Raw genomic sequence first — 22757 nt, forward strand, 5'->3', positions numbered from 1 at the left:
TGGACACCGAGAAGGCGTTTGACTCCCTGGAATGGCCATTCTTGCTGATGGTGCTGGGTAGAATGAACATGCCTAAGGGTTTTATTGCACTCATTACTTTACTCTACAGACAACCCACTGCTCGGATACGGGTGAATGGGACCCTCTCTTTACCTTTCATGCTGTTGCGCAGCATGATGCAGGGATGTCCACTCTCCCCCCTACTCTTCATCATTGCACTTGATACAATAATTCAACACCTACAGGAGCGGCATCTCCATAGAGGGCTGCAGTTTAAAACGGGCCCACTCTTGATCACACTTTATGCGGACAACATCCTACCTTACGTTTGTCACCCCCAAGATAACCTTGCACCAATAATTAGAGAGGTCGTCTGGTTTGGTTGGCTCTCTGGGTTGCGCACCAACTGGAATAAGTCCGAGGTGTTCCCTTTCACCAAAGCAACAACAAGGATGTGCTGCGACTACCATCTAGCATGGTACGAAACATCAGTAAAAAATCTGGGATAACATCTTCATGGGGACATAGAGCAGATTATACGCTTGAATTATGCCCATTGGTGGGCAATATGTGGCTGCTCATTATGAAGGAGAGAGTGGCCCGGTGTGTATTCACCAGATACTCGATCAGCAAGGTGGGGGAACTGTAATCGGGGGGGCATGCATTTTCATACACAGAGGATGCTCGATTTCAGGGGGCTTCATTCATGGATCAGTTCATACTAAGCCGAATGTTGAGGGTCATACAAGACCGGATCCAGGGTTTCCCGTTAGAGACAGAAAGCTTTCCTCCGCTAACACTTATAATCTCCAACTTCGGTAGGGAAGGCCTTATCTCCAAGCTATACAAAGCCAGCATGTCCCTTCACCCGAGTAGAGATGCTAAGATTCGCGAAACATGGAAACGAGATTTGGGACATCCAATATTAGATTCCCAGTAGGAATGCTGTTGCACAAAAACACGGAAGGTATCCCTCAACAATAGGCACAAATAAATGAATTTCAAATTCCTTTGGAGGGCACATATGACACCTGAAAAACTGCACCGACTTGAACCATCCTGCCCGCAGACATGCCCCAAATGCCACGTGCATCAGGCGAACGTTGCGCATATGAACTGGGGTTGTGAAAGGATCGGCAGATTCTGGGGGGAAATTTTCACAACAATAACACAGATGGTACACCACTCCATTCAGCCCAACCCAGAGATGGCACTGCTGGGCTATGTCCACGAGGTCCCGAAACCTCTGCACCGATTCTTAGAAATCGCCTTATTGGTGACCAAAAGGGAGATCGCCATCCACTGGGGAAGCAGACATGCCCCTACACAGAAAGCTTGGCTAAATAGTATACTCCACTGCAACACAAATTGTGAACTATATGCTACATTGCTTCCTGTTGCATCCAGGCCACGCAACATAAGGCAGCTGATGCAGCAATATCTCCTAGAGAAGACTTCTGATTCCAACTCACAGCCAAGGGATGGGAATGATTCAATTGGGGAGGGACGGGGTCACCCGATGTTGAATATAGAAGGTGCTGATGCCACGGTCGTAGGAAAATGCCTGTTCGGTAACTTATGTATAATTTAAAAGCATGTCAGTAGCAATGATCATTATGTCATTGCAATGTAAAATTATAGTGTAACTATGTGCATGGGCCAGTCTTACAGAGTACTGCTACCTGATGTTGTACTTTTTTGTTACTGTTGGGGTAAAAACAATTTAGAATGTTTAAAAAAAACAACAGCATTGCATCCTGCCGTCTCGGCTGTCCAGAACCTACCCTGGGGGTTACTTGTATGTACTAAAAAAGAAGGTTTGGGCCTGGCAAGAGGATTACTTTGTCAGGTCGAAAAGGCAATTTAAAACTGCACACACAGGCTCTGCAATTGCAGGCCTGAGAAATGTTGAAAGGGCTACATAAGTGGGTGGCTCAGTAAGTACGGAGACGGCGTTGGTGGAAATCTCCGAGGCCATCAGAGAGTGTTTGGACGAAGGTGGCAGGGCGGCTCTGATTTTATTAGACCTCTCTGCCGCCTTCGATACTGTCCATCACTCCCTTCTGCTCATCAGACTAGCGGCCATTGGCATCACAGGCTCTGCCCTTGACTGGCTAACATCCTTTTTGGACAATAGATCCCAACAAGTCGCCTCCTCCCCTAAGAAACTTGCAACGGGTGTGCCTCAGGGCTCTACCCTCAGCCCTCTGCTTTTTAATATATATCTAACCCCGCTCATTTACCTCGCTGAACAACTGGGAGCAAAAAATATGGCCTACGCGGACGACACTCAACTTTTGTTCACGTGGCCTAAAAACAATCTGGATACATCTGGAGCCCAAACCTGCTTGTCATCTGTCTTTCGTTGGCTTGCCCTCGCCCAATTAAAGTGCAACGAAAGCAAATCTGAAATTTTACTTTATGGCTCCTTCCCAGATAATTTTGGCAACTCTCTCTGGCCAGCCGATCTACCCTGCCCCACATCCATCGGAGGCCCTGCCAAAAATCTTGGAGTCTGGTTTAATAATGACCTCAGATTTGAAGATCATATAAAAAGACTCACCGGGATCTGCTTTTCCACACTTAAAACTTTACGCAGGTTCTTTCCACTCCTCCCGAGAGCGGCAAAAGAGACCGTCATCCGTGCCCTTATATTATCCAGACTGGATTATGTAAATGGCCTCTTCTGCGGCCTTCCTGCCTATATGATCCATCGCCTCCAAGTTATACAAAATGCCGCTGCACGGCTTTTGTTCAATATTCCAAAAAGCTCAAGTGTCCGCCAATCTCTCCGCACCCTACATTGGCTTCCGGTTGCCCACAGGATTTTATTTAAAATCCTTGTCCTCGCCTATCGAGCCGTCCACCAAACTGGTCCTACCTACCTGAGGAAAAGATTCTCCCTATATGTTCCCAACCGTCCCCTCAGATCAGCCAATCTGCACCAGATGACGGTCCCCAAATTCAAATATAGCAGGCTCGGCGGCCAATCTATCTCAGTCAGAGCGGCGAGAGCATGGAACACCCTCCCGCAGCAGCTAAGAACAGCTCCATCCAGCGCCCTGTTCAAAAAGGGATTGAAGACCCACCTTTTTAACATCACTGCATAAAATCCTCCTATGTCCTGTTTCTTACCTTTTCCGCGCCAGGATACTATTTTTTTTAGTAACAGAGCGCGCTACAAAAGCCTATAATAATAATAAAGTGCTACAGGCCCCATAAGTAGTATTTAATGTATAGGCTCTGGGCACATATAATGCCACTTTGCTAGGGACTTATAAGTAAATTAAATATGCCAATTGCTGATAAGACGATATTACCATGTTTAGAGGAGAGAGCACACGCACTTCAGCACTGGTTAGCATGTGTAAAGTGCACAGAGTCTAAAGGTGAGCAAACACAATGTCAGAAGAAATGGAGGAGGAAGGCAAAAGTTTGGGGGAAGACCACCCAAAGGCTGACAGGTATAACAGAGGAGATTTGTATTTTATGTCACTTTGGTACAAGGTGTTCAGCTAAGTGTCCACTTCTGCCACATAGCAACATGGTTACATACAGTGGCGCTTTCGGAAGCAGGTGATGACCTTCAGGTTGCATTTCAAGTTATGAGGCAGGGAGCGTCAGGTGCTGTAACAGCATGCTCAACATGGTGGCATTGTGCCATTTTATTTTTGTTTGAACATCTTTTATTGCATTTTTACATTTACATTGCATAACATAGTAGCAAACGTACACTGTGTTTACATCGTGAATAGAGGCAGGAGAAAAGAACTCATGATTGCACAAAATGACATGTGTTGGTAACAACTGTTCGTCGCATTGTCATAGATTGCCGTTCAACAGCCGTTAATCAGTTATACAGTTATAAGCATATACATCAGGAATAAGAAGGAGGTGCAAGCGGCCTAGCAAGGGGTGTGATTACATATAAATAATAAAGAAAGCATCATACAATTGAAAGCAGCACCCCTGCAACAATCGTGCCAGTTGGCCACTGAGTATTCTTTTAAATCAAAGGGTGAACAATACTCATAATATCACTGTCTCCCCAGCCGCATAGTCCACTCTGGCCAATAATGTCCACACAGGGGAGTACCTTCTTCGTCACATTACTGAAGGAAAAAAATCAAGCAGCTATTCGCCAAGTCAGGGCATCAATACTGTACCTCCTACCAATGTAGTGGGTCTTAAATATAGGCACAGTTGCAGTTCGATATTCAAAACATTTTACTTGCTAATTCAAGAACTGTGAAACAGGAACATACTAAATCAAAACTATGTGAGAAAGCAAAAGGAAAGGAAAAAAGAAACCAGTGACGAGGAAACAAGGAAAAAAGGAAGAAAAAAAGACAGAAGATGGTTGATTGTGCGTGTTGCGCTATCGTGCGTGCGGATCATCCGGGGGGAGAGAAAGAAAGGGGGGAGATGGGGGGAGGGACCCCTCATCACGCCCAGCGTTACTGTCACATACTGAAACACCACTAAGGGAGGTGTATCTAAGTGACTCCGTGTTGGAGGCATGCGCAGTGAAAAGCAGCCAGGGTGTCATCCCAGGCCTTGGATATGGGATACGCATGAAGCCCCGCTGCTTCCTCCCTGTGTAGGACCACGCTTTCAGCTCTCGCCCAATTATCGAAGGAGTCGCGCCATTGTTTCACGTGGGGGGATCACTGCCCCTCCAGTGCTTGGTGATAAGCCGTTTCGCTGTTATGAAACCGAGGTCGCAGAACCTATTAGGGACTCGGGTCAGCTTTGTCCGTTTGCAGAGGCCTAATAAGCATGCTTCCCATGTGCATTGTAAATCCCCACCTACACTCGCAGCCAGTAAGGCTGCTACGGCACGCCAGTAAGCATGTAGTGAGGGACAGGGCCAAAGCATGTGTAAAAAGCCTGCGTCAACTAGCCAGCATCTCGGGCATGCCGACGTGGCAAGTCCAAAATATCGGTTAATCTTGTCCGGGGATAAATATGCGAGGTGCACAATGTAATATTGGATAATCTTAAAGCGGGAATTGCGTGGAACATTAACGGCGCTAGCCAGCACCATTTCCCATTCCTTAACTGTCCAGACCCGGCCTCTGTCTGTCGCCCATTTATCTCTCAAGCGCTGGGTGGGAAGTTGAGTGTGAAGCAGTAGGGCCTGTGCCAGCCAATGCACCACGTGAGACCCTCTCCCCATCACATGCATGTACTGCACCAGCAGGTGGGTTGGCGGTTCACCTGAGAGATCGCCCCAGGCCCGTGTCAGTGTGCGTATGCTTGCGGCGTGAGTAAGAAATTGTCCTGCAGGAAGGCCTGTGTCGGCGACCAGCGCCTCGAACGGGCTTAATGTCCCCTCCGTGAACAGGTCTCCAACAGTATCTACCTCAGCCTGTACCCAACTAGTCAGCATCGCCTCCGTGAATACTCCACCATCCCTGGGCGTCCATAGCAGTGGCAGATTTCGGGGCATATGGTTTCATAGAATTGGTGAGCTTCAGGCTCCTCACATAACACCTTTGTGCTACTGCCAAGAGCAGCTGGACTGGGCAGCGGACCTTGTCTAAAGGGTGAAAGATTGCTTGTACCTATGCAAGCGTCTGCATCGTAGCGTCTGTGGCCGTATCTCCCAGATTTTTCCCGCTCAGCCAGTAGGTCACCCATTGCAGCTGCGCAGCTAGGCAGTAGAGCTCCTGGTTGGGAACTGCCAAGCCCCCAGCCTCCGGGGATGCATAAAGTGTCCTCAAAGCTACTCTGGGTCGTCCCGCGCTCCAAATCAAGCTCCGGGTTAGGGTCTCCAGCTCGCAAAATATGCGCGTGGGAACATAAACCGGGAGGTTAGCGTAAAAATACAACAATTTGGGCAGCGCATTCATTTTCGTTAACGTTATTCGACTGGGCACATTCAGAGGGAGCATCTGCCAGAATGTCATCTGCGCCCGCAGGGAGGAAATTGGTCTTATCAGATTGCCCTCTAGAACATTAGTGTGGTCGCGGTACACCTGTATCCCCAAATAGCGGAACGTGTTTGAGTGCCAAACAAGCTGTTCATCTCGGACTTTGATGACATATTCGGGTGTGGCATCACTGAATGCATATATGCCGGACTTAGTCCAGTTGACCCTGAGTCCCGACATTTCCCCAAAGGTACGAAAGATGGCAGTGAGTGCCGGCGGAAAGTGAGTCAAATCCCTGATGTATAGCAATAGGTCGTCAGCGTATAGCGACACCGCATGTATGCCATCAGCTAAGGGGATGCCCCATTCCTCACCAGCGGCCCGCAGTAGCGCCGCCAAGGGTTCCATCATCAGTGAAAAAATTAAAGGGGACAAGGGTCATCCTTGCCGGGTTCCCCTGTGCACCCTGATAGGGTCAGAAAACAACTTGCCCATGCGGACCCTGAGAGTGGGTCGCTGATACAGAAGCTCCACCATGCTGATGTAATTGTCCCCTAATCCGTATTTCTGCAGCACCGACACTAGGTAAGGCCACTCTACAGAGTCAAATGCCTTCTCCAGGTCAAGCACCAGACACCCAGAGTGAGGCCATTGGTTTATGGCAACGCTCTGCACCCTAAATAACCAGCGGATGTTGTACGAGGTGCTGCGGGTTGGGACAAAGCCATTCTGGTACGAGTGAACAAGGGCGGTCACAAGGGGGGCCAAGCGCTGCGCTAAAGCGGAGGCCAGGATCTTGTAGTCCGTGTTGAGGAGAGCTAAAGGGCGATACGATACTAGCTGGGTTTCGTCTCTGTCAGGCTTCGGGAGGGAGACCAGGTGGGCATCATTCAGTGTGGGTGGTAAGGCAGCGTCGGCAATTGCCGCCTCATATATCCCTAACAGTTCTGGAATCAGAATGATGGAATAAGATTTATAAAATTCAGCGGGCAGCCCATCTGGCCCTGGGGATTTTCCATTAGAGAGGTAGAAAATAGCCACCCGCAACTCCTCCGCCGTCAACGGCGCACCAAGTTCATCTCGTTGTGCATCATCTACCTCTGGCAAAGGCAAAACAGCGAGATATTCTGCCAGATCAGCAGGCGAGGCCTGCAATCGGGACCGGTAAAGATCAGTGTAATGATCCACAAAGGCGTCATGGATGGCCTTCTGGGTGTATACTATGGTGCCTTGCCTGGTGCAGAGTGATGTCACCGGGGTGGTCCGGGCATCCTGTCTAATTAACCACGCCAACAGTTTGCCTGGTTTGTCCCCAGAGTGATGGGTGCGCGCCGAGTGGGCCATATAGTTCAGGTTCTTAAGCCTATCAAGCAGGCGGGCATGAGCCTCTTTGGCCGCCAATAACGGTCCCTCATCTCCATCCACCGCCCCCCTGCTCCTCTCTCGACAGCCTAGCCTCAATGCGCTTCAGCTCTCCTTCTATGCATTTCTGCATGCCAGCCTGTGTGCCCAGGTAGTGGCCCCTGGTGACGACCTTAAAGGCATCCCATTCGAGTTGCGGAGTAGAGGCAGTGCCGTTATTCTCCTCGAAGTACTGCAAAATGCGAGCTGAAAGTGCCTCACGGAAAGGGGCATCCAAGAGCAGATCAGGCTGTAGCCTCCAAGTGCGTATCGGAGGATGGGGACATTCCCACCTCAAGTCTAGGACGTGTGGATTATGATCCGAGTGAGTACGACCCATGTAGTACGTGTCTGCGACGTGGGGAAGTAGGTCGCTGGTCAGCATGAATCTGTCTAGCCTGACATGTAGTGTGTGCACACCTGAATAATAGGAGTAAACCTTGGTGTGTGGGTTCCGGTCTCGCCAGACATCATGCAAATCCCACTGTGTTGCCCAGCTCGTGAGTGCTCTCGCGGCCACCGTTACTGGCGCGCTAGTTAAAGGTGGGAAGGAGCGGTCAAGGGTTATATCCAAAACACAGTTATAGTCTCCTCCTAGCAACAGGGGCATTCCATGCCAGGGTGCCAGCACTGTCGACAGTCGTGTAAAAAAGCGCCCTGTTCAGTGTTAGGGGCGTAAAGGGAAGCAAGGACAACCAGGCGGCCGTTCAGTCTGCCGTGTACCACCACATATCTGCCTTCCGGATCCACCCTGCAATGTAAAAGCGCGAATGGGACGCCGGGACGTACCCAGACCAGCGCGCCTCTTGCATAAGCTGAATACCCTGTAGCGTACAACTGTCCCCTCCGCCTACGATGTAGCTTCTGTGTCTCAGGGCCGGTCAAATGGGTTTCCTGCAAGAGGGCTATGTGCATGTGATGTCTTTTAAGGTATGAATAGATTTGGTAGCGCTGTGACGGTGTGTGCATCCCGCGCACGTTCCACGTGCATACTCTGATCTCAGCCATGACACCTCCAAGAACTCCCCACCCCCCGCCCCCCGCCCACCCCCTACCAGCAGCCCACACATCACCCCACCAAATGGTATATCCACAATCATCATCGGAAGGCAAACACGCACTGTGTAATCAAGTAAAGGAACAGCAGATACTGAGAAGATATCAACCATCACTGTTAACAAACTTAATGAAATTACAATACCAAAAGGTCGACAGCGGAACCTTTTGTCGTCCAAACACATTGATGTGCTAATACAGTCTGTATTCCAGGGGGAGGTCACTAAGCACTCAGCGTGACCGTTACAGGCGTGGTACGTGAACCGTTGAAGAGTACCCCCTCCTCTACAGGCGTCCTGTGGCAGCCAGACCCAACCCGGCCAGTTCTCGTGTGGGCAAAGGGCCGAGGCCCACCTGGGACGGTGTCATATTAACGGGCACAGCCCAGGACCGAGGTAGTTCACATCTTGCACCCCTAAGGACAGAGTCCCTCCGAGTGTCGGAGCGTCCCAAACATCTAACAGGTCCAAGACATTTCCATCTTCTCTACTCCTATGTTACTCACTGCGCCAGCATAGTGGAAGACAGAAGCTCAGTCTGGACACGAAGCTCCACCATCAGCGCCTCACGGGTGTCCCTCGATGGTTGGGTCAAACAGGGCAATACTTGTCAACGGGTGCAGTCAGGGCATACCGGACAGCTCGCTCCCACATCAGTTGATCAGGTCAGCAGTTTGTGGAGTGACATCTGGCAGAACTATCGATACCTGCGAGTCCGGTGTGCCATAAAGATGCTCATCGTCACTGGGCATCTCCCGTGTGTTATCCTCCAAGGCGGCGTCCACACCCAGGGAACCACTGATCTCCGCCACCATCCGGAGGGCCTCCTGCTGCTCGTTGCGGACAAGGTCAGCCGGGGGCTCACCTCCGCTCCTCTGTTTTGTCTTCCCGTCGATGTGGATCTGCGCCTGCGGCAGCGTCGGGGGCGCCGCAAGGGCGACGCCGATGTTGACGCCCCTGAGTCCGCTCCCACTCCAGAGTCCAGCCACGTCTCCACCGCCTATGGGGTATTAAAGAAATGGGTTTTATCCTGGGCAACCACGGAAGAGCAAGGAATATTTCAAGGTCAGCTGGCGGAGCCGTTGTTTCACCGCCAGGAAGGAGTGTCGCTGGCGCTGCACTTGGACCGTGTAGTCCGGGAAGAGCATGATTTTTGCATTCTCAACTCGTATCTCCGGCAATTTCCTGGATTCCCGCAAAATGGCATCATGGTCCCGGTAGTTCAGTATGCGAATGAGCATGGGCCTGGGGTTGGATCCGGCCGGTGGCGGCCGGGTCGGCACTCGATGAGCTCGCTCCACCATAAAGTATAGTGTAAGTGAAAGCTCCGGGAGCAGGCAACGCAACCAGGTCTCCATGCGCAGTTCGGGCTCCCTGCCTTCCCATCTCTCTGTTAAGCCCACGATGCGGACGTTATTTCTTCGCGCCCTCCCTTCCGCATCCTCCGCGTGATCTTCTATGAATTCTACTCGATTAAGGAGGTCCTGCACATGCTTGTCTGCTTGCGTGACCTTAGGCGTAATGTCCTTCACTGTAGCTTCCAGGGCGGAGGTGCGGTCCGCCAGCTTCCTGTGGTCGGCTCGCAGGTGCGTTAGGTCTATGGCGACAATGTCGATTTTCGTCTCCAGGGAGGTACGGGTCAGCTGCATCGACTCCTCTAACCGCTCCATCGCCGCCAGCATCGCGTCTAACTTGGAGGCCGTCTGTTCCTGGTCTGCCGATTTTGCCGCCTTCTCCATTTTTCCCTTGACTTGGGTGCCTCCAGCGCCGGCCCTTGTTCTAGCTCCCCCAGACATGGGCAGTACAGCCGTCGTCGCAATGTATATATGGCCAAAGGCGTTCCCAGGCTCCAGGGGATGTGGTTCACCCCGCTCCCAGGGCCAGCGCACGTAGGAATCACTGAACAATTGCGCCGTCCATGTGCGCAGCAAGGAAGTGGCGATAACACCAGGGCTGGGCGCGAAGATGGGCACTCTCTCTCAGCTCGGTCAACTCCCTCCGGGCGGTCCAAGCACATGTCCCTTGCAAACCACCGAAGTATCAAGAGGCCTCCAGGTGCCACTGACTTCAGGCAGACTCCCCTCCGGCATGGACGGCTGCGGGACCCTGAAGTTGCCTCGAGCAATGGAGCTCGGCAAATGGCGCCCGCGCCCAGGCCTCACTCTTCAGGGCGCGGTCCCTCCACCTCTAGGGGATTGCGCCTCCAGCCCCAAGGCTGCACCTCAGCAGTGTCGGGAGGGGAGAGACGTGAACCACCGACCTCCGATCCGTCCCCGGGGGGGACCGCCACTCGCAGGTCACCAAACAGGGGCTCAGGGATGCGAGGCCCCTACCGTGCCACCACTCGTCCAGGGAGAGGGGGGGGGCACCCGATGTCTGCTGCAAAGGGGCCACTCACCCCAATTCGGCACCCAGGTGTCCGGCGCCCTACGTCCGCCGTGAAGTCGCTCCAAGTGCAGCCAGACGCGGGCCTCTATGACAAGGCCGCTCGGCCGCGGCTTATCCCCGGTCTCGCGTGATCTCATATGCCAGCCAGGAGATCCGGCGGATGAGGCAGGCAATCTTCCCTCCTGCAGGAGCGGCCAACGATCGTTTCCGTGGCCCCAGCTCCCGCGCAGGCATGTAAGGCGTCCCCACGGAGCTTCGCTACAGGCGTGGGTCCGTACATAAGAAATGTGGCGGATAATGGGCCCGTAGAGGGGGAGCTCAGTGCGGAGCTCTACTCGAACACGTCCGCCGCCATTGCGTGCTTAGCCACGCCCCCATGGTGGCATTGTACCATGGTATGGCCATAGCAGCTGAACACCTCATGGTCCCTAGAACATGCTTCAAACAAGGAAAGACACTCTGATGCTGGGATCAACAAGGTCAAGGAGCCCAAGGTCAGCTTAGAGAACGTGAACTCAAAGTGTACAAATATTTCTCAATATTGGGTGTTCCAAGAGTTGTGAGATAGTCAAGGTTCCAGAGAACAGTACTATGTTGGTGTTCGTTCCATGCCTCAAAGAAAATTGATAACTTCATAGAAATAGCTTAGTTCCCCTTCATTATTCATTCCTTTAAAGTAAATAGTCCCCAAGCAGTCTATCCAGATTATTTCCCACTGTGAAATCTCGTCGATCTATCACTTTCTAGTTTCATTGAGGGAATTGTTGCAAAAATCTGCTCTCATAATAGGTTGATTTAATGTCCATTTTCAATCAAGAGTGTCACTAAGTGTGTATTTGGGCTGTTAGTCGCATCTTGATTTTTCTTCTCGTGTGTCCTACATGTCCAATACCACAGGGACATTTTAAAAGATAGACATATTTTTCACCTCTACTGGGGTGGTATACTGATGGCATTTAGATGATGTTATTATAATGACTGCAATTTAGACATGGTTGTCTTCCACTTTGGATGTGGAGGCTGTGGATATGTTGTGTTCTTTAATGCATAAAATCCCTAGGTGTTTTTATTTTTACTACAGATGTATGACCATATAGGGGGGATGTTTGCGTACAGATTTTTTCAAAGTTCCATAATGATTGTTCTCAACTGCCTGCTTTGTCTGGAAAACTTAGTTACAAGTTCTGGTCTTGCAACTTTCTGCTTCTTCTACATTCTGATCTTTTGATGATGTCCCCACTGTAACACCTATCCAGTAATTTGTCTGTAACCTCAGTTTTTCTTAATTGAAGTCTTCTGAATTGCTTATATTGTGTTTCTTTCTAATGAGTCGGGGAGGGGCAGATTATGCATGAGTACCAAAGCATGGAAAAAGTTGTAATGTAAAATGTTGTTACAATCAGTGCTTTTTATGTTAATGTTGGATTTCTACTCATTGCCAGATCTAGTGACCCATACTTTCCATGCTCATTTTCACTGTCAGTCCAATTTTTGGCGTGGGTAGGATTAAGTTTCTCTATGTTGTTTCCTAGTTCTTCTTGATTTCTGTACCAGATAAGAAAGATATCATCAGTAATCCTTAAGTGCAGACTAAGTGGCAGATTTAGTGTTTGGTGGACAGGGTACTCCATTATAAACACGACGGACTACCCTGTGAGCCAAATACATGAGCCGTTTGCCCTATAGGAAGGCTGCCTGCTTTCTGTTGATGTATTCCTCATTGGCTCTGCCGATGGAAAACTTCCTCCAATGGCCCGTCGGAGCAGGGTCTATTTAGGGTTCATGGTGTGATGGTCCTTTTTTAGGTCTCAGCCTGATCCAGCACATGCGCTGGTCTGGCCAAGACATTTAGTAGCTGCTTTGAAAAGTGCTACTTTCCTGGCGACCAGCTTACTATCAAATGCACAAGCGCGCACGTGATGTGCACAGCTGCCATAGTGCGAAGCTGCCATTTGGCTTCTTTTATTGCGCGTGTGAAGGCGGCACCCTCGCTTTACTTGGAAAATTACAACTAAATCGTGGGTGCCAGGATTATACCAAAAGTAAAGAAATAGAAACAAACATCTATTTCTTTACTTTTGGTATAATCGCGGCACCCGCGCTTTACTTTTAATGTTAAAAGTAAAGCGCAGTGCCGTGATGTCAGGGGGTCCCTACCTGCCACGGGTCCGACGCTGATCACTGTCCCTCTTCGTTTCCGCCTCGACGAGTGCAGGACTGCCACGCCCCCTCTACGGATGCCTGGTTGCGCACGGAGCCGAGTGCTGCGTCAGTGACGTCATTCCAGGATGGCCAATCAGCGATTCCCACGGCGTTGATAGCGCGACCGGTGCAACAGATCCGCGCGACCACGGAAGCCCAGGAGACAGCTACTGTGGAGTTCGCCATTGCGGAGGAGGACGCTGGAGGAGGAGTGCCCGAGACGGAAGCTGCGGCCGTCATCAAGCCGGGAGGCCAACGGAACCACGCTCCGCCCTGCCACGCTTCACCTGGAGAAGTGTGGCTCCACAAGGTACGGGCGCGTCTACGGGGAGTGTTCAGCAAGGAGGGCGGGAACGGGTAGAGGGTTGCGGGGTGGTTTCATGCAGGCAATGCTCTGCGCAGCGTCACCTCCTACACGCGTTTCAGAGCACGGTTGTGGCCCCTGGTGATCCCCCCACTTCCCTCCCCTCTCACCGGTCTTGCTCCCGACCACGCCAGTAACCAGGCGTATTCTTTTCTTTGTTTTCCCTTTTGAGTGTCTCGGAACCGGAAGTCCTGGGCAGTACCGAAGACGACGGAACAGCCGAGAGGCGGGAGCCTAGAGACATTCTACTGTTCTGTTCGCTTCTTGTTTGTGTTGCTTAATAAATACCCTGAAGGGACTTAAAGAAACCCCTACGTTTGGCCATTACATCCTTCCAAGTCCTTAGCAGCCTAGGGGAACCGTCACAAGTGGTGCCGTGACTCGGATGATTGGTCGGACCAACCTCTGATACAAGATGGAGGGATTAATACAACAAATGAAAGAAGGACAAGACAAACTCGAATGGGCTATAGGGCAAACCTCCACCCAGGCGGAAGCAGACCGCACCGCCTTCGCCGCAGCCATACAAACACAGGCGGACAGTCTGTTGAAGCTAGCTGAGGGCCAGAATCAACTGCTGACTGTCTTGGGACAAGGGAGGGCTAATGCCCCACCTGGGACCGTAGTCCCTTTACAGAAATTCACTCCAGGCGACGACCCTCTGGCTTTCTTTCTGAACTTCGAGAGGGCTGCCAGAGCCAGTGCATGGCCAGGAGACCGCTGGCCTTTCTACCTAGCCCCTCTCTTAACAGGCGAAGCACAGTCCGCCTATCAAATGATCAATAAAGATGGCACTGCTCTGTATGCGGTGGTGAAGCAATACATCCTGGATCGTTTAGGTGTAGATGAAGAGACACACCGGCTCAAGTTTAGACAGGAACGAGGAACACCCGGGGATCTTCCTAAGACTTTGTTTTATAAAATAAAAGCGTCTGCTGACCTGTGGTTGAAGCCTCAGGAGGGGAACATAGACGAAGTAATGAATAAAATCTACTTAGAACAATTTCTTGAGGCACTGCCCTATGGGACACAACGTTGGTTGAAGCAACACGCAGGACTCACTCTAGAACATGCCATTGAAATGGCCACGTCGTATGCCCGTGCCCAAGGGCGTCCCCCTACCAAGGAACCAGAGAAACCTCTCAAACCTTTGCCAATAAAATTCGAAAAGAAATATACAAAACCCCAGTTTGAACCACCACGGCCCCGTTTTCCCAAACCTGACCTACAACCAAACCCTGGTCCCCAATGCTATGACTGTGGTGAATGGGGACATATCGCGAGGTTCTGCAGAAAAAAACCAAAGGAAAAGGATGACGAACCTATGGACGTCAGTTATGCTCCTTATTCACTGTTGTTCGCACAAGAGACAGGACCAGTCTTCTATGTGAGTGTAACGTTATATGGGAAAGTGGTTCGGGCATTACTAGATTCTGGGTGTAGGCACTCTGTAGTCCGACAGGAACTTGTCCCCTCCTCCTGCCTTATGCCAGGGAAGTCGGTACACATACGATGCGTTCATGGGGACGTTAGAGAGTATCCGCTAGCCACCATCAGCCTGTGTTCTGCTGCCGGCACAAAAACAGAAGTAGTGGTAGGGGTCATGGCTTCCCTCCCTGAACCCGTGATCATAGGCACTGATAACCCCGGTTTTACTGCCCTTCTGTCCGATGCCTTACAGGCCCTACCCCGCAGTGCGCTACTTGTTCCCGAACCCTGGGCTAGGGATACACACTTCAGAACAGCACAATTGAACGACGCCACTCTAACGAACGCTTGGCAAGTGGCCCGTTCCACTCAGGATGCACAACAGAGAACGTATCCCACCTTCATTGAGAAAAATGGGTTGTTGTATAGAATAGCTAAACCAGACGATACACCCCAGCTGTTAGTCCCTCTTGCCTTCCGGGACCAGATTCTCTTTTTTGCACACGCTCATCTACTAGCGGGGCACTCAGGCGCCGAAAAAACAGGTCAGGCAATTTTAAGGCATTTCTTTTGGCCCGGAGTACATGCCCAGATACAACGCTACTGTCAGGAGTGTCAGATATGTCAGAGGAAGAACCCCTATGTTCCTCCCCCAGTTCCTCTGAATCCTTTGCCTATCATAGGGAATCCATTCGATAGGATCGGAATGGACCTCATAGGTCCCCTGCCCAAGTCGGCAAAAGGACACCTGTATGCCTTGGTACTGGTGGACTATGCCACTCGGTATCCCGAAGCCTTTCCGCTCCGGGCAGCCACTTCTACGGCCATCGCTCAAAAACTGGTTGAGGTATTTTCTAGAATGGGATTCCCTCGCGAAATCATCACTGACCAGGGAACACCATTTGTGTCACGCTTAATGGCCCAAGTCTGTAAACAGTTAAGAGTCACCCACATTAAAACCTCTGTGTACCATCCTCAGACAGATGGCTTAGTCGAGAGGTATAACGGCAGTCTAAAGCTTACACTGAAAAAGCTTCTGTCAGGGGATGGTAAAAACTGGGATCAATTGTTGCCCCTTGCTCTTTTTGTTCTCCGAAGCCAAAAGCAAGCCAGTCTTGGCACCTCTCCTTTTGAGCTGCTGTTTGGCCGTACTCCAAGAACCCTCCTCGAGATCACAAAAGATAGCTGGGAAAAAGAGGGAGCCCATGAGGCAGAAGCCTTACTGGATTATACGCGACAGCTCCAGACCAGGCTTCACAAACTGCGAACGCTGGCTCATGAGCATCTCGCTATAGCGCAGAGGAAACAAAAGACGTTCTACGACAAAGGAAAAAAATGGAGGGAGTTAGATGTGGGAGATTGGGCCCTGGTCTTATTGCCTTCCTCTACACAGAAAATGAGAAAAGAATGGCAAGGCCCTTTTGAGGTGGTCCGAAAAATCGGAAAAACCACATATATTTTGCGTCTACAAGGGAATAAGACTCAAATGTATCACATTAACTTATTAAAGAAGTGGTTGGGGAAACCCCCTCATGTCGTACAAACCGTCATGACTGCCCATCATACGGTCCATGACACTCCCATCAACCCAGACCTAACAGAGGCTCAACGTGAGGAAGTGTTGTCTCTTCTTCTCCGATACAATGATGTTTTTTCTGATCAGCCTGGGAGGACAAACATAGCGGTCCATTCCATTCCCACTCCAGCAGGGACTGTAGTAAAACAAAAACCCTATCGGATCCCTGAAGCCAGAAGACGGGCTTTTCAGGAGGAGATCAACCAGATGTTACGTTCAGGAGTGATTATACCTTCTCATAGTAACTGGTGTTCTCCGGTGGTTCTGGTTCCCAAACCGGATGGGAGTATCCGGTTTTGCATTGACTTCAGAGCCGTTAACAAGGTTTCAAAACAAGATGCATATCCACTGCCTCGCGTGGACGAATTGCTGGAACGCCTTGGTGAAGCGCAATACATCACTACCATTGACCTCACCAAGGGGTATTGGCAGATTCCGCTAAACCCTGCAGACCAAGAGAAAACAGCCTTCTCCACTCCATCGGGGCATTATCAGTTCACTGTTCTCCCCTTCGGCCTGCATGGGGCCCCGGCCACCTTTCAAAGAGCTATGGACGCTGTTCTGTCTTCCCATCAGCAATACTCTTCCGCTTACTTGGACGATATTGTCGTCTACAGTAAAACCTGGGAAGACCACCAATTGCACCTGGAAAATATCCTCCTTAGTTTACGAAACACCGGCTTTCATATCAATGCCAAGAAAACAAGAGTCGCTTTCAGAAAAGTGAAGTACCTTGGGTACGTTTTAGGGAACGGACTCATTGAACCGCAGACAGAAAAAGTGAAGGCCATTCGTGAGGTACCCTATCCCAAAACCAAAAGAGAGTTGAGGGCATTCTTGGGCCTGGTGGGATACTATAGGAGGTTTATTCCCCAATTTGCAGATCTGGCAGGACCTCTTACGGACTTGTTGAAAAAGTCCCAGTCCTCTCCTAGACTACCAGCTCCTACCTCCAAAGAAGCCAAGGCATTCCAGACACTACAGACCGTCCTTACCACCTCCCCCGTTTTGGTTTCGCCGAACTATGGGAAACCCTTTATTCTCCAGACGGATGCCTCTGGGGTGGGTATTGGGGCGGTCCTTTCCCAGGTGGATTCTGAGGGGTTGGAAAGGCCGGTGCTGTTTATCAGCCGCAAGTTGTTCCCCAGGGAGCAGGCTTATTCCACCATTGAAAAAGAATGTCTGGCTGTCCGTTGGAGTGTGGAAAAACTCCGGTATTATTTGGAAGGACGTCCCTTTGTCCTGTACACGGATCATGCTCCTCTGACTTGGTTGCAACGGAACCGTGGACATAACGACCGTATCTTGCGGTGGTTTCTGGCTTTGCAACCCTTTCAAATCGAGGTCCGCCATCGCAAGGGTCTCGACCAGGGGAATGCTGACTTTTTGTCCCGGTTTCCTCTTTCCCCCGATCGGGGAAATCCTGAGGGAGGGATGTGTCAGGGGGTCCCTACCTGCCACGGGTCCGACGCTGATCACTGTCCCTCTTCGTTTCCGCCTCGACGAGTGCAGGACTGCCACGCCCCCTCTACGGATGCCTGGTTGCGCACGGAGCCGAGTGCTGCGTCAGTGACGTCATTCCAGGATGGCCAATCAGCGATTCCCACGGCGTTGATAGCGCGACCGGTGCAACAGATCTGCGCGACTACGGAAGCCCAGGAGACAGCTACTGTGGAGTTCGCCATTGCGGAGGAGGACGCTGGAGGAGGAGTGCCCGAGACGGAAGCTGCGGCCGTCATCAAGCCGGGAGGCCAACGGAACCACGCTCCGCCCTGCCACGCTTCACCTGGAGAAGTGTGGCTCCACAAGGTACGGGCGCGTCTACGGGGAGTGTTCAGCAAGGAGGGCGGGAACGGGTAGAGGGTTGCGGGGTGGTTTCATGCAGGCAATGCTCTGCGCAGCGTCACCTCCTACACGCGTTTCAGAGCACGGTTGTGGCCCCTGGTGATCCCCCCACTTCCCTCCCCTCTCACCGGTCTTGCTCCCGACCACGCCAGTAACCAGGCGTATTCTTTTCTTTGTTTTCCCTTTTGAGTGTCTCGGAACCGGAAGTCCTGGGCAGTACCGAAGACGACGGAACAGCCGAGAGGCGGGAGCCTAGAGACATTCTACTGTTCTGTTCGCTTCTTGTTTGTGTTGCTTAATAAATACCCTGAAGGGACTTAAAGAAACCCCTACGTTTGGCCATTACATCCTTCCAAGTCCTTAGCAGCCTAGGGGAACCGTCACACGCGATTATATCAAAAGTAAAAAAATAGATGTTTATTTCTATTTTTTTACTTTTTGTATAATCGCGGCACCCGCGCTTTACTTTTAACATTAAAAGTAAAGCGTCAGTGCCGCGATGCTTGTTATGTCCATAGCTTCTTCCTTGTAGTTTCATATTTCCTCTCTATTAATCTCCCTGCTTCCTCCTCTTGGTTCATTGCCTCTCAACCATCCACCCCCTTACCCCTCTTCTCCCGCTTCTGCACTCCCTCTGCCCTGAACGTGCTATCTTTACCCTTCTCTCTGCCCCTCAGTCTTGAATCACACCACCCTCGTCCCTTACCTGCTTCTTGGCCCATTATCCCAAACACCAAGTCCTTTCCTCTGTTTCTTTTTCCTGTGTTCGTTTTCTATAGAATAACCTGAATTTTCCCAGCAATCCCCAGCACCATACCCTCTCCATGAACTAGGTAGCTGTGCATAGCTGAAATAAACATACACCGTCTGAATGGCTTTAGTGTTTAAAGTAAACAGTTTGGGGCGACTGCAGCTGGAGCTAAATATAGCCTCCGGTGCGGGCGAGCTCTCGCTCCACATTTTATACTTGTGTGAAAGTTACGTGAACGGTTTGATCTTTTCCTTGACACATTACCTTAAAAGTGTATTCCCAGTGCGCATCTGTCCAAGGTGAAACCAACTAGAAGAATTGGCGGACTCCATGACCCGAAGGAGCAGGCAGGCTGTCAATTGTTGGACATAACATGCCTCTTGTCATCACAAGAGCAGAAGGCTTTTTTCTAATTTCAAATGATGGGTTTGTGGAAGATGGTTGGATGTTTCAAAGAGCGTGCTCTGCCTATTGCTTATGGACAGTATGAGAGAATGAGTGTGTGTGTGCTTGCCTTTAGTTGACTTTTCCTGTAGCACCTGGGATATAATCATACATATTAGCAAATAGTGAGTTGATTAAAATGCATTTGCTTTCACATGTTTATGTTATGTTTGTTTCTATTTCGAACAGGCCAAATGTGTGTGGCTCTCGATTCCACTCGTACTGTTGTCCAGGATGGAAAACCCTTCCCGGAGGAAACCAATGCATTCTGATGGCTGAGTTGCTCAGGATGCTATGCATCACCTGCATTGTTACCTTCTCAGCCGCCTGACACTACGAAGCTGTATTTAATTGTGTTAGAGTTACAACAGAGATTCAGTTTGTATTTTGTAACCACAGAATATGTGCCACACAAATGACCTTCTGACAAAGTGGGTAATATGGAGATGTAGGCAGCCCAGACCAGAAAGGCAGTAAAGGATCTAGGCACAGACACACGCGATGCCGTGTTGCCACCTGACCGTGCCTGTCTTGCCACTGCTTAATTGGAGGAGGTGTTAAGTTCAGTCTTGAACCAAAGAGGATGTGGTCTGACGGCTAGAGCTGCCGATTTTGGAGCTGGGAAACCAATGTTCGAGCCTCGGGGTCGCGTCCCCATCCTGTGACTCTGGACAAATCACGTAATCTCCCAGTGCCTACCAAAAAAAAAAAGGAATGTCCTTGTGTAACGTAACCGGTGCTCATGTAAAGCGCTCTAATACCTTCAGGTCGAGTTCGCGCTATATAAATCTGCAAAAAAAAAAAAAACCTGCCCCAAAACATGATGGGAGCACTTTGCGCATCACCGCAATTAATCATGCATTTTCCACCCGTGAAACCCATCTAAGTGTATTAATTCTCAACTGAATTTTCTGCCTTTAATTCACAAGCCATTTTGATTCTCAGGACGATGATTGTGGCTCAATTATTTTCAATGATGGATAAAGGGAGAGCAGCATTATAATTTCAAGGGACTCATTACCAAATGCTACAAAGTTGGGAGCTTCACTACGTCTGACAAAAGATTACAGGCTAGATAGTACCCTCAGTGGCGCACTTCGCTTACTTCTGACCAGTGCTTTAAATGGGCTGAGACTCACCGGTACTGAGTACCGGCACTTCTCAGATTTATCACTCTGAGTACCGGCACTTCTCTACTGCCGTAGAGTGTACCGGTACTCATGAAAAGTAAGGCTCATTGCCTATGCTGGTGAGCCGGAGTGGAACGTGTGTCGGGCAGCCAAGGCGCCGCTTCTCCAGCCCCCCCATCTGAGCCCCTGCGGAGCTATTCAGCAGGGCTCATTTGAATAATGTCCGGGTGCTCACAATCACGCTGTGCTTGACATAGCAGGGTCTGTTCGGGCCCTGTGCTGTCAACCACAGTCACACTATCCTGCGCATGTGTGCAAACAAGTGTCAGATGACAGAGATTTCCGAGGGAGTGGTCAAAAAGAGCATGATACATCGAGTCACAACTTTCATGGAGAACCTGATGAGGCAATGAACGTTGTATTGATAGTGTAAATGTTATGGATGGATGAGTGAACAAGGGTGGATGGATGGATGAATGAATAGATGGATGGATGAGTGAGTGAGTGAAAGCATGGATGGCTGGGTGAAAGAGGGTGGATTATTGGATAAAAGGGCGGATGATGGGTGGATAAGTGAAATATTGGATGGATGAATGAAAGGGAGGGAGGATGGATGAAAGGGTGGATGATGGATGCGTGAAAGGAGGGATTGAGTGAAAGGGTGGATGGAATGAAAGGGTGGATGGAATAAAGGAGTGAAAGGGTTGATGGATAGATGAGTGAAAGGATGAATAAATAAGTGAAAGGGTGGATAAAGAGATGTATGAGTGAAAGGATGAATGGATAGGTTTGGAGATGGATGGATGGATGGCTAGGTTTGAATATGAAGGGTGGACAGACGGAATGGTGAAAACTGAATGATGGATGAAAGACAGAATAGACGACAGAATGTAATGGTTAAATGGTGGACATCAGCAGGTAAAGGGTAGGATGAAAGGATGAATGGATAGATCTATGGAAGAGACAAGAGATATCTTCTGAGGAGGGTCATGATGATTTACTTTATTTGCTTGGTGCCATAAGAGTTTTGGTGCGACGTGGGGGTATTTTCAGTTTCTTCCTACTCACGTGCTGAAAAATATATGGTTTTGTGCCAAACAACAGCAATTAACAGTATGGCATTAAGAAGGTGCATCTATTGCAAAAAAAGGAAATGTTAACATATTATAGCATTTCTATTTCATTTTGTGTAATGCGTTAACTTGCTTTGTTTATATAAACACATTTCTCGTGTGTTTTGGTGTGTGCTGCAAGTAATATAGAAGTCATGAACAACCGCGGTCGGTAGTGGGAGTACCTGCCGGGTGGTGAGGTGGGGAGGGGGAGGGGCAGGGTGGGGGGTAGTAATCTATGGATTACAGAGCTTTACAGGTAAGTAAACATATTAATAAATAAAACAAATTTCGTTGCATGCACTGCATCCCCAAATGCGATGCAGTGCTCGCAACTACATTTTTTTTATTTATTAATATGTTTACTTACCTGTAAAGCTCCGTAATCCATAGATTACTACACCCAACCTGCCCCTCCCCCTCCCTACGTCACCGCCCGGCAGGTACTCATCAAGTATCATCATGTCTTGCCTTAAGCCCCGCCCCTAGCCCCGCCCCCTCTCAACACCTCTAGCTCATTTTAATGAGTACCTGCACTTATTTTTTCCCATTTAAAGCACTGCGTGTGACACCTCACTCGGCAATTCATCAAAATTATATATGGGTTTGCCTGTATTTTTGTTTTGGGTTTGGCAGTGAAACAGCAGATGAGAGTTGTTTTGTATACTTATTTCACAGAGATTGGTGGGCAATGCTCTCAAGTCTGCGCACGGGATAAGAAAATTGTAAGAACATTGCACATTCTTATTTCAGAGAGCTTTTGTTTTGGTGACCTTTTGGGCCAATTGCAGGGCGCCTGGGTCGTGCATGTTTGGGTCGTTTATTTTTGTATTTTTACCGATTCTGTAACTTCGGGATGTAGGTGGGACTCTTCTGAGTCCCAATGGCCTTTCAGATTCGGTATTTTACCACCCAATCTAATTGGGTGGTAAAATACCGAATCCAGGTGTGCATGCACATGTGTGCATGCACACCTATGCCACGTGACAGACAGACATGCCCTTAGGGCATGTCTGTGTGCCACATGGCACACATGCCTGTATTTGGGGTGCTGGAGGGTGTCAAAATGACACCCCCTGCACCCTTGCTTGAATCGGTATTTACCGAATTGGTAAATACCGATTCGGTAATGCCCATTGATTCCTATGGACTTCAATGCCCATAGGAATCCATGGGCATTACCGA

General features: G+C 49.9%; 1 protein-coding gene across 2 annotated transcripts in view; it reads right to left on the bottom strand.

Moving 5' to 3' along the window:
• The window catches only part of MSS51 (MSS51 mitochondrial translational activator), a 436315-nt gene that overhangs the window by 207462 nt on the left and 206096 nt on the right, over nt 1-22757 (bottom strand). The gene's annotated exons all lie outside the window — the stretch shown is intronic.

Source organism: Lissotriton helveticus, chromosome 10 (genome assembly GCF_964261635.1).
Source record: "Lissotriton helveticus chromosome 10, aLisHel1.1, whole genome shotgun sequence".
Taxonomy (NCBI): Eukaryota; Metazoa; Chordata; class Amphibia; order Caudata; family Salamandridae; genus Lissotriton; species Lissotriton helveticus.